Below are 10,647 nucleotides of genomic sequence, written 5' to 3'. Positions count from 1 at the left end.
ACCCCCGGCCCACGTCATCCCCCTGGCCTGGAATGCCCTCCCTCCCTACATCCACCAATCTAGCTCTCTTCCTCCCTTCAAGGACCTACTGAGAGCTCACCTCCTCCAGGAGGCCTTCCTAGACTGAGGCTCCTCCTTCCTCTTCCCCCTCTCCATCCCGCCCGCCTTACCTCCTTCCCTTCCCCACAGCACCTGTATATAAGTATATGTGTTTGTACGTATTTATTACTCTATTTTACTTGTACATTTTTATTCTATTGATTTTATTTTGTTAATATGTTTTGTTTGTTCTCTGTCTTCTCCTTCTAGACTGTGAGCCCACTGTTGGGTAGGGACAGTCTCTATATGTTGCCAACTTGTAGTTCCCAAGTGCTTAGTACAGTGCTCTGCACACAGTAAGCGCTCAATAAATACGATTGAATGAATGAATGAATGCTCTGCACACAATACGATAAATGCGATTGGACGAATAAGCAAATTGGGTTGGACACAGTCCCTGTTCTACATGGGTCTCACAGTCTTAATCCCCATTTTAGAGATTCATTCATTCAATTGTATTTATTGAGCGCTTACTGTGTGCAGAGCACTGTAGTAAGCGCTTGGAAAGTACAAATCAACAACATACAAGATGGTCCCTACCCAACAGCGGGCTCACAATCTGGAAGGGAGAGACAGACAACAAAACAAAACATGTAGACAGATGTCAAAACCATCAGAATAAACAGAATTATAGCTATATGCACATCATTAACAAAACAGAGTAGTAAATATGTACAAGTAAAATAAATAGAGTAATAAATCTGAACAAATATATACAAGTGCTATGAGGAGGGGAAGGAGGTAGGGCGGGGGAAGATGGGGAAGAGGAGAGGTAAAAGGGGGCTTAGTCTGGGAGGGCCTCCTGCAGGAGGCGAGCTCTCAGTAGGGCTTTGAAGGGAGGAAGAGAGCTAGTTTGGGGGATGTGTAGGGAGGGCATTCCAGGCCAGGGGAAGGACGTGGGCCAAGGACGGCGGGACAGGCGAGAACGAGGTACAGTGAGGAGGTTGGCGGCAGAGGAGCGGAGGGTGTGGGCTGGGCTGGAGAAGGAGAGAAGAGAGGTGAGGTTAGAGGCGCTGAGGGGATGGACAGCCTTGAAGCTGAGAGGAGGGGGGGTTTTGCTTGATTTGTAGGTTGACAGGCAACCACTGGAGATTTTTGAGGAGGCGAGTGACACGCCCAGAGCCCATGCCCATACCCAGATGAAGTAACTGAGGCACAGAGAAGTGAAGTGATTTGACCAAGGCGTCACAAGTGGCAGAGGCTGGATTAGAACCCAGGTGCTTCTAACTACCAGGCTGGTGCTCTATCCAGTAGGTCACGGATTTTTCTGTCAGAACTCACTCTTCTGACGGGTAATTTTGGTCCAGAGCAATATTTCACTGAGTGTTTTGCATCTTAGGGGAGACATAACAGAATTTATCCCCATAAAGTTTTAGAGTGCGTAGGGGAAAGAGTTTCTATATTCCCCATCTGAATTCTCTTCTAGAGAAAATGAGCTCCTTGGTGTCAATAGGTTCATGTGCTGGCTACATCTCTTCTTTATATTTAAAGTCCATTCCTGTGAAACATTGCAAGATTTGTACATCAGTGATATTTATTGAGCTCTTACTGTGTGCAGACCACATTGTTATATATCCCAAACCATCCATTTACCCATATTTTGAGCTTTTCTGTGTGGGTCTGTGTCACTCAGTAGTGACAACTGAAGTCGGTTGGTATATCTGGCCATGCGTTTTAGCACTGTACTAAGTGCTCTGGACACAGAAGAACCGGCGTTCAAATTCTGGTTCCACCACTTATCTGCTGTGTGACCTTGGGCACTTAGCTTCTCTGCACCTCAGTTCCCTCATCTATAAAATGGGGATTGATTCCGTGAGCCCCGTGTGAGACATGGATTATGTCCAACCTGCCTACCTTGTAATAATAATAATAATGGTATTTTTTTAAGTGCTTACTATGTGCCAAGCACTGTTCTAAGTGCTGGGGTAGATACAAGGTAATCAGGTTGTCCCACATGGGGCTCACAAATTCAATCCCCATTTTACAGATGAGGTAACTGAGGCACAGAGAAGTGAAGTGACTTGCCCAAAGTCACCCAGCTGATAAGTGGCGGGGCTGGGATTAGTACCCACAACTCTGACTCCCAACCCTGTGCTCCTGTCACTAAGCCACACTGCTTCTTGTATCTATCTTGGCGCTTAGTACAGTGCCTGGCACAGGGTAAGTGCTTAACAAATTGCATAAAAAAAGTGGGAGAGTACAAGAGAAATAGGAACAAGTCCTGTCCTCAAGGAGTCAACAATCTACTTACTGTGTGCAGAGAACTGGCTAAATGGAAAGAGCATGGGCTTTGGAGTCCGAGGTCATGGGTTCAAATCCAAGGTCTGCCAATTGTCAGCTGTGTGACTTTAGGTAAGTCACTTCACTTCTCTGGGCCTCAGTTCTCTTATCCATAAAATGAGGATTAAGACTGTTAGCCCACTGTGGGTTAACCTGATTACCTTGCAGCCTCCCCAGTGCTTAGAACAGTGCTTTGTACATAGTGAGTTCTTAATAAATGCCATTATTCTAGATTGTAAGCTTACTGTAGGCAGGGCCATATCTACCAACTCTGTTATAGTGTACTCAAATGTGTAGTACAGTGCTGTGCACATAGTAAGCACTCAATAAATTTCAATGATGATGATAATCAGTTGAACTACTTAATTTCACCCCTCTCCATTCTGTATGTCATTCTGTTGCCCAAAAGAGAATTTTCAAATAATAATAATAATAATAATAATAATAATTTTGGTATTTAAGTGCTTACTATGTGCAAAGCACTGTTCTAAGCGCTGGGGAGGATACAAGGTGATCAGGTTGTCCCATGTGGAGCTCACAATCTCAATCCCCATTTTACAGATGAGGTAACTGAGGCATAGAGAAGTGAAGTGACTTGCCCAAAGTCACACAGCTGACAAGCGGCAGAGCTGGGATTTAAACCCGTGACCTCTGACTCCCAAGCCCGGGCTCTTTCCACTGAGCCATGCTGCTGGCATTTATCTCCACTGTTTAAGACTTTAGTAGTTACCCACTCCTCTCTGCAGCACCCAGAGACTCCGAAATCATTAGTTTTAAGCCACTAAATTAAGTATCTTCTCCCTACTTATCCACTCTCTTCTCCCACTACACTCCAGATCACACTCTTCACTCCTCTCAAGCTAACCAACTCACATCCAGCCAAGCTGCCAGTATCCCATGGAACAAGAGAAAGTGTACACAGTGGCTTGTACCTAATATATTACCAGGTTGACCCTCCTGATTTTCAGCCTGAGGAACAAGGATGGTCTTGTCTCTCATACTGCCAACCCTTTCCCCATGCCCTTCCCTCTGGCTGAAACTCCCTCCCACTTCAAATCAGAATGATCCTCTTCCTCATTCTTCTCAGGTTCAAAACCCTCTTGTAATCACATCTTCTCCAAAGAGAGCTTCTCTGTTAATTGCTGTTCCCTTCAGGTTAAATCACTCCATCTGCCAACTCAGCAGTTCTGCACTACCTGAGCACTTCTGAGAAGCGGCGTGGCTCAGTGGAAAGAGCACGGGCTTTGGAGTCAGAGGTCGTGGGTTCAAATCTAGGCTCCTCCAATTGTCAGCTGTGTGACTTTGGGCAAGTCACAACTTCTCTGGGCCTCAGTTACCTCATCGGTAGAATGGGGATTAAGACTGTGAGCCCCCCGTGGGACAACCTGATCACCTTGTAACCTCCCCAGCACTTAGAACAGTGCTTCGCACATAGTACTAGCTTAATAAATGCCATTATTATTATTATTATTCTGAATTCACAATGCCTAAGGGAACTTGTGTACAGATCTTTGAGTGTAACATTCTATTTCCTAAGCCCTAACTCATGTACAAACCCAACTGATCACATTTAAAAAAGTATGATATTTGTTAAGTGCTCACTACGTGTCAAGCACTGTACTAAGCCCTGGGGTTGAATCAAAATAATTGGTTTGGACACAGTCCCTTTCCCACATAGGGCTCACAGTCTCAATCCCCATTTTACATATGAGGTAACTGAGGAGCAGGGAAGTTAAGTGACTTGCCCAAGGCCACACAACAGATGAGTGGTAGAGCCAGGATTAGAATCCAGATCTTCTGACTCTCAGGTCTGTGCTCTAACTAGACCACACTGCATCTCTACAGATCGCATTGCTTCTTTTCTCCTTCTCTGAAAAAAGTGTTTCAGTCTTTATGCAGAGCATTATCTACTATCATATATTAGTGATAATACATTTATTTTAATACAGACGAGGGCATACAGACATTTAGCATTGCCATTGCTCATCCCTGATGGTTGGGGTTGTACAGTCCCAGATTTAAAAAGAAGAGGGATCTACACTATTGCCATCACAGAAGTCTGAGCCCAGGGGACCGAATGGCAAATTAATGATACAATCTGTAGGTCTCCTGAGTTTCGGGACTGTGCTATGAGCCAAGGATTTTGTCCCCAAGTGATCCTCAATCCAACATAAAAGCATCTGCATTATCCATATAAACCCCTTTAAGGCTGAATCCTCCCAGCAACAGGATTTTAATCATTCTGGACTTTGCATGATTAAAGGCAGGGAGTATTTCTTTGCCATTTTAACACTCTCATCTGATACAGGAAGTCTATCAGTGTGAAAGATTTGAGAGAAGAATATTCTGCTCTCCATTTACTGGCTAGGTCTCTGCAGGCAAGTGAAGTGGAGAGTCAAACTGCTATCTATTGAATCTGATTAGAACTGATAGGCAAAATCCCTCTATTATCATCAATCATATTTATTGAGTACTTACTGTGTGCAGAGAACTGTACTAAGTGCTTATTATGAAAGTAAGTGGCTATATTAGGTTATTTTTTACTTGTGGAGTAGAATTGGATGACAAAAATCAAAGCTACTGAACAGGTGAGGACATTTTGAGTGAAATTAGTATGTGGTTATGTTAACATGTATCTGGCTATTTGGACTTCCAAATGCAAGGTTATGCCATCTAAAAAGTTAGGGCAATGTACGTCTTTAGGTGGTTTCTCAGTGAATAAGGGAGAAATATGTCATAATCTTCCTAGCTTGGGGTACAGTGGAAAAGAGGCTTTTCTAAATGTTGTCCCTTTCTTGAATCTCAGCAGTGGAAGCCCAGTGAGTGAGCGGCTGTTCCCAGGATGCAGTTCCCTACCTGAATTCTGCATTCATTCATTCATGCAATCGTATTTATTGAGCTCTTACTGTGTGCAGAGCACTGTACTAAGCGCTTGGAAAGTACAAGTTGGCAACAAATGCAGACAGTCCCTACCCAGCAACAGGTCCTTGGAGCCATTCTGAACATTACCTGTTCCATAATGCACAATGGAGAAACACGGTCTAAGACATCTGATGGTTTTTAAATGGAGGAAGATGGAAGAGTCTTATTTACGAGTAAAAATAGTTGAGATCACAGCTAATTATTCAAGAATAAAGTTAGTCATCTTACCAACCAGTTACCAGGACATATTAATAATGATAATAGTGGTACTGGGTGCTGAGAAGTCTATCAGTCCCTGTCCCACATGGGGCTCACAGTCTTAATTCCCATTTTACAGATAAGGAAACTGAGGAGGTGAAGTGACTTGTCCAAGGTCACACAGCAGACAAGTGGCAGAGCCGGGAGTAGAAGCCAGTCCTTTTGACTCCCAGCCCCAAGATCAATCCACTAGGCCATGCTGCTTCCCTACTTACTGAGCACTCCCGCAATGGAAAGCACTGTGCTTTCTCTGCCCTCCCAGGGGGAGGAACTCTAAATTCTTCAACTACAATTTATTCATTTTAGTCTACTCAAATTACCACATTTTCTCCTCGAGGCTTTATATTACAACTCAGCTTCTTGTGGGTCCCTTACAACTAAGGTATTTTTAGGGTGGTAAAACTTGGGTTCTTTTTGCTTTCTGCCATGGATGCACAGTTATCTATATTAATTAGGCCTGAAGCTGATTTAACAAAAATAATAATAATAAAAATGATAATAATGACGAGAGTAATAATTTCTGCCCTCTGTACATGAGACGACTAGGCTAATAGGGATGTCATAAGGATAATAGGGATGTCAAAAAGACTTAATTAGAGAAAGGAGAATTTATATCTGTCCCTCTTACATTCAGCATAAGAAATCAAGGGGTGGGCCTGGGTGTCGGGAGACCTGGGTTCTAATCCTAGCTCTGTCCCTTACCTGCTGTGCGATCTTGGGAAAGTCACATCTCTGTGCCTTAGTTCTCTTATCTGCCAAAGTGAGGATTCAATATCTGTTCTCTCTCTTTGAGCCCCATGTGAGACCTGATTATCTTTGCATCCACTGCAATGCTTAGTACAGTGTTTGTCACATAGTGAGTGCTTAACAAATGTTATTATTATTGTTATTACCCTTGTGTGCATAGTCAAGGGACACCATTTAACACCGTGACTGGCGTGTGTTTGGGGCAGGGGGGCGGACACACACTTGTGGAGATTCTCCCAAATGCTGATTCCTATTGCTCTGTCTGCCAGTTGATCTTTCTTCTTTGTACCTGAGAGATCCACACTATCAAAGATCGGAGTCAGAAGTCCTGGGTTCTAATCCCGGCTCTGCCACTTGTCAGCTATGTGACCTTGGGCAAGTTACTTGACTTCTCTGTTCCTCGGTGACCTCATCTGTAGAACGGGGATGAAGACTGTGAGCCCCAGGTGGGAAAACATGATGATCTTGTATCTACCCCAGAGCTTAGAACAGTGCTTGACACATAGTAAGCACTTAACAAATACCAACATTATTATTATTATTATTATTATTATTATTATTATTATCGGAGTAGGCAGCAGGACATGTGGCTTCTATCCTTGGAATGGCCACCTCTTTCTAATCGAGAATTAATTGGGAAGAGATTGGGCATAAAAGTGGTTGCTTTCTCCTCCATAGTTCCTAAACCGCTCCACAGTGGAGAATAGGACTCAGTTCTAATAGAAAAATAGGACTGGTTTTCGTGGCCACAAAATAACTTTGGTTTCTGATTCAGGTTTCTTTCAAACTCCAAATCCTGAGGTTGCATGGCTGTCTAGGGTATGGTTATGAGTCATCTCAGTGGTTTTATCCTTTGGTTTCCAAACTAGGAAAGAGGTGTTTTGAGTAAGGCTGTGATCCATAGCAACAGTAGTAGCAGCTGGAAAACAAAACAAACCCCCCCCAAAAAAAACCATCTGGAAGGATATTAGGTAAGTCCTCTGGGCTGAGTGTATCAGTGGAGGCTTGGGGCAAAGCACTCTCTCAGTGAATATCTTCCTCTCTTTTATTGGGATGTAATTGAATAAAGACATTAGGTCACAAAGAGAAAGATTGATATCTTTTATTAATCCAGCCTTTCAAATGGCAAAGTAGGATTAATTTGGATAAGGAAGTTAATAATAATAATAATAATAATAATAATAATAATAATAATAATAATGATAGCATTTATTATGCGCTTACTGTGTGCAAAGCACCGTTCTAAGTGCTGGGGAGGTTACAAGGTGAACAGGTTGTCCCACATGGGGCTCACAGTCTTAATCCCCATTTTACAGATGAGTGAACTGAGGCCCAGAGAAGTGAAGTCACTTGCCCAAAGTCACACAGCTGGCAATTGGCAGAGCCAGGATTTGTTAGTCCCCTTTTGATGCACTTTTGAACCTTGCCATTTCCCTAATCCAAAATTTACTCTGTCTGTCTCCCCCTCTAGATTGTAAAGTCTTTGTGGGCAAAAATAATAATAAGAATGACATTTGTTAAGCACTTACTATGTGCCAGGCACCGTACTAAGCGCTGGGGTGGATATACACAAATTAGGTTGGACATAGTCCCTTTATGGGGCTCACGGTCTTCATCCCCATTTTACAGATGAGATAACTGAGGAACAGAGAAGTGAAGTGACTTATCCAAAGCCTCACAGCAGACAAGGGGAGGAGCCAGGATTAGCACCCAAGACCTTCAGGCCCCCAGGACCATGCTCTATCCACTACCCCATCTGTCTCCTCTATCATGTCTACCAACGATTCTACCAATTATTGTATTGTACTCTTCCAAATACAACTGTACAGTGTTTACCTTTGATTGATTCACTGATGGGCCAGAAAAGTGTCTTTTGCTACTATTGTACTCTATAAAGTTCTTCGTTCAGTACATGGCAGTCAAAAGGCACTCAATAAATACCATTACTTCTACGATTCCTATCACTGGAGCACAGGAGACATGCGTTCAAATTTCAGCTCTGTTACCTTTGCTGTGATCTAGTCGCTTATCATCTCTGGGCCTGGGGATTAAACTGAATCCCAGGTGGGGCAGCAGTTCCATCTTATTATTTTTTATCTACTTCAGCACTTACACAGTGCTTGGCACATAACAAGTGTTTCACAGATACCCCAATTATTGCCCTCTTTTATAGTTTAATAAATGTTTAATAAATGTTATGATTGATTATTGTTGATATCATTTTGCGCTCTCAAAGGAAAATCCATTTAAAAATCTGAATACATGGCTGGAAGCAACCACACATCAGTGATTGAGTTCCTGCTTGTGGGTCTGACAGATCGTCCAGAATTGCAGATGCCTCTCTTTGTCCTGTTCTTGATCATCTATCTGGTCACTCTGGTAGGAAATGTGTGTATGATCCTATTAATCCAGATCGATGCCACCCTTCACCCCCATGTACTTCTTTCTGTGTAACCTCGCACTCTGTGATATCTGCTACTCCACTGTCCTGGCCCCGAAAATGCTGATAAATTTCCTTTTGGAACGTAAGGCCAGCTCATTCGTTGGCTGTGTCTTTCAGAGTCTCTTTTTTGGCATTTATGTTACTACTGAGGGCTTTCTCCTGGCCATCATGGCGTATGACCGCTACAGAGCGATTGTCAACCCTCTATTGTATACAGCTATCATGATCCCAAAGATATGCTTTCAGCTAGTGCTTGTGTCCTGTCTCGGAGGTCTTGCCAATTCACTGACACACACAACTGTATTATTGAGGTTGAATTTTTGCGGACCTAATGTCGTCAATCATTTCTTCTGTGATATCCCTGCTCTCCTGAAACTCTCCTGTTCTGACTCCCACATCAATGAGCTGCTGCTTTTGAGCTTGTCTGGAGTGATTGCAATAGCCACTTTAATTATCATTGTGATCTCTTACATCCGAATTGTTACCTCCATCCTCAGGATTGGCTCGGTCAAGGGGAGATACAAAACCTTCTCCACTTGTGCCTCCCACCTGACAGCTGTGATCTTGTTCTACAGCTCGCTGTCATTCAGCTACATTCAGCCCAGTTTCCAGTATTCCCTGGAGCAAGAGAAAGCATCTGCAGTGGTTTACACCCTGGTCATCCCCATGCTAAACCCCCTGATTTACAGCCTGAGGAACAAGGATGTGAAGGAGGCTATGAAAAGGTCAATAAAGTGGAAAAACTGCCACCACTAATTTCATCAAAACCTCCTTTAACAAAGCCAATAGTCCTTGTCCCACCCAGAACTCACAGTCTAAATAGGAGGGAGAACAGGTATTGGATTGCCATTCTATAGATGAGGAAACTGAGGCACAGATTAGTTGAGTGTCTTCCCCCAGTTTATACATCAGGCAAGTGGCAGAGCTGGGATTAATAATAATAATAATAATAATGATGGCATTTGTTTAGAGCTTACTATGTGTAAAGCACTGTTCTAAGCGCTTGGGGGGATACAAGGTGATTAGGTTGTCCCACGTGGATTACATCTTTGTCCTCTGACTCTCTGGCCTGTGTTCTCTTTACTAGACCGCACCGATTTTCTAGTGAACGATAAATGGACGACAGTGAAGAATAAGTGAATAAGAATAGTAAGACAGATGTTCATAGTAAGAAGGCAAAAAAAAATCATAGAAGAGCTCTAGGGTAAAATTGTTTCTGTGAAAACAAGGCTATATAAAGTACAAATTAATGGGTGAACATCTCCAAGATATTAAATCCAACATTTTTCAGATAATTTCCCGTGAAAACTGTGAACTGTAAGGTCCTCTTCCAGATTGCAAACTCTTCGTTGGCAGGTAATATGTCTACTACCTCTGTTGCATTGTACTTTTCCAAGCACTTCATAGAATGCTGTGCACACGCTTATTTTATTTTGTTAATATGTTTGGTTTTGTTCTCTGTCTCCCCCTTCTAGCCTGTGAGCCCACTGTTGGGTAGGGACTGTCTCTATGTGTTGCCAACTTGTACTTCCCAAGCGCTTAGTACAGTGCTCTGCACACAGTAAGCGCTCAATAAATACGATTGATTGCATATAGGTCTAATTCTATTTGTTCTGACTATTTTGACACCTATCTACATGTTTTGTTTTGTTGTCTGTCTCCCCCTTCTAGACTGAGCCCATTGTTGGGTAGGGACCATCTCTATATGCTACCGACTTGTACTACCCAAGCGCTTGGTACATTCCTCTGCACACAGTAAGCTCTCAATAAATACGATTGAATGAATGAATGAAGTGCTCAATATATAACATTGATTGATCGATTGATCTCCATAACAAAATATTCTCACAATGTTTCTGCTTTATGATCACTTTGCTCCCTATTATATATTTGGGATT

The 10,647-nt window shown here is 42.8% G+C and overlaps 1 pseudogene; it reads left to right on the top strand.

The window, feature by feature from the left end:
* The first annotated feature begins 8,568 nt into the window (after window positions 1-8,568).
* Window positions 8,569-9,505, top strand: LOC119923022 (annotated as a pseudogene).
* The last annotated feature ends 1,142 nt before the right edge of the window (window positions 9,506-10,647 follow it).

Source organism: Tachyglossus aculeatus, unplaced genomic scaffold (genome assembly GCF_015852505.1).
Source record: "Tachyglossus aculeatus isolate mTacAcu1 unplaced genomic scaffold, mTacAcu1.pri scaffold_136_arrow_ctg1, whole genome shotgun sequence".
NCBI classification, from domain to species: domain Eukaryota; kingdom Metazoa; phylum Chordata; class Mammalia; order Monotremata; family Tachyglossidae; genus Tachyglossus; species Tachyglossus aculeatus.
The sequence above is the reverse complement of the archived record's forward strand: the minus strand, read 5'-3'. Positions and strand labels throughout refer to the sequence as shown.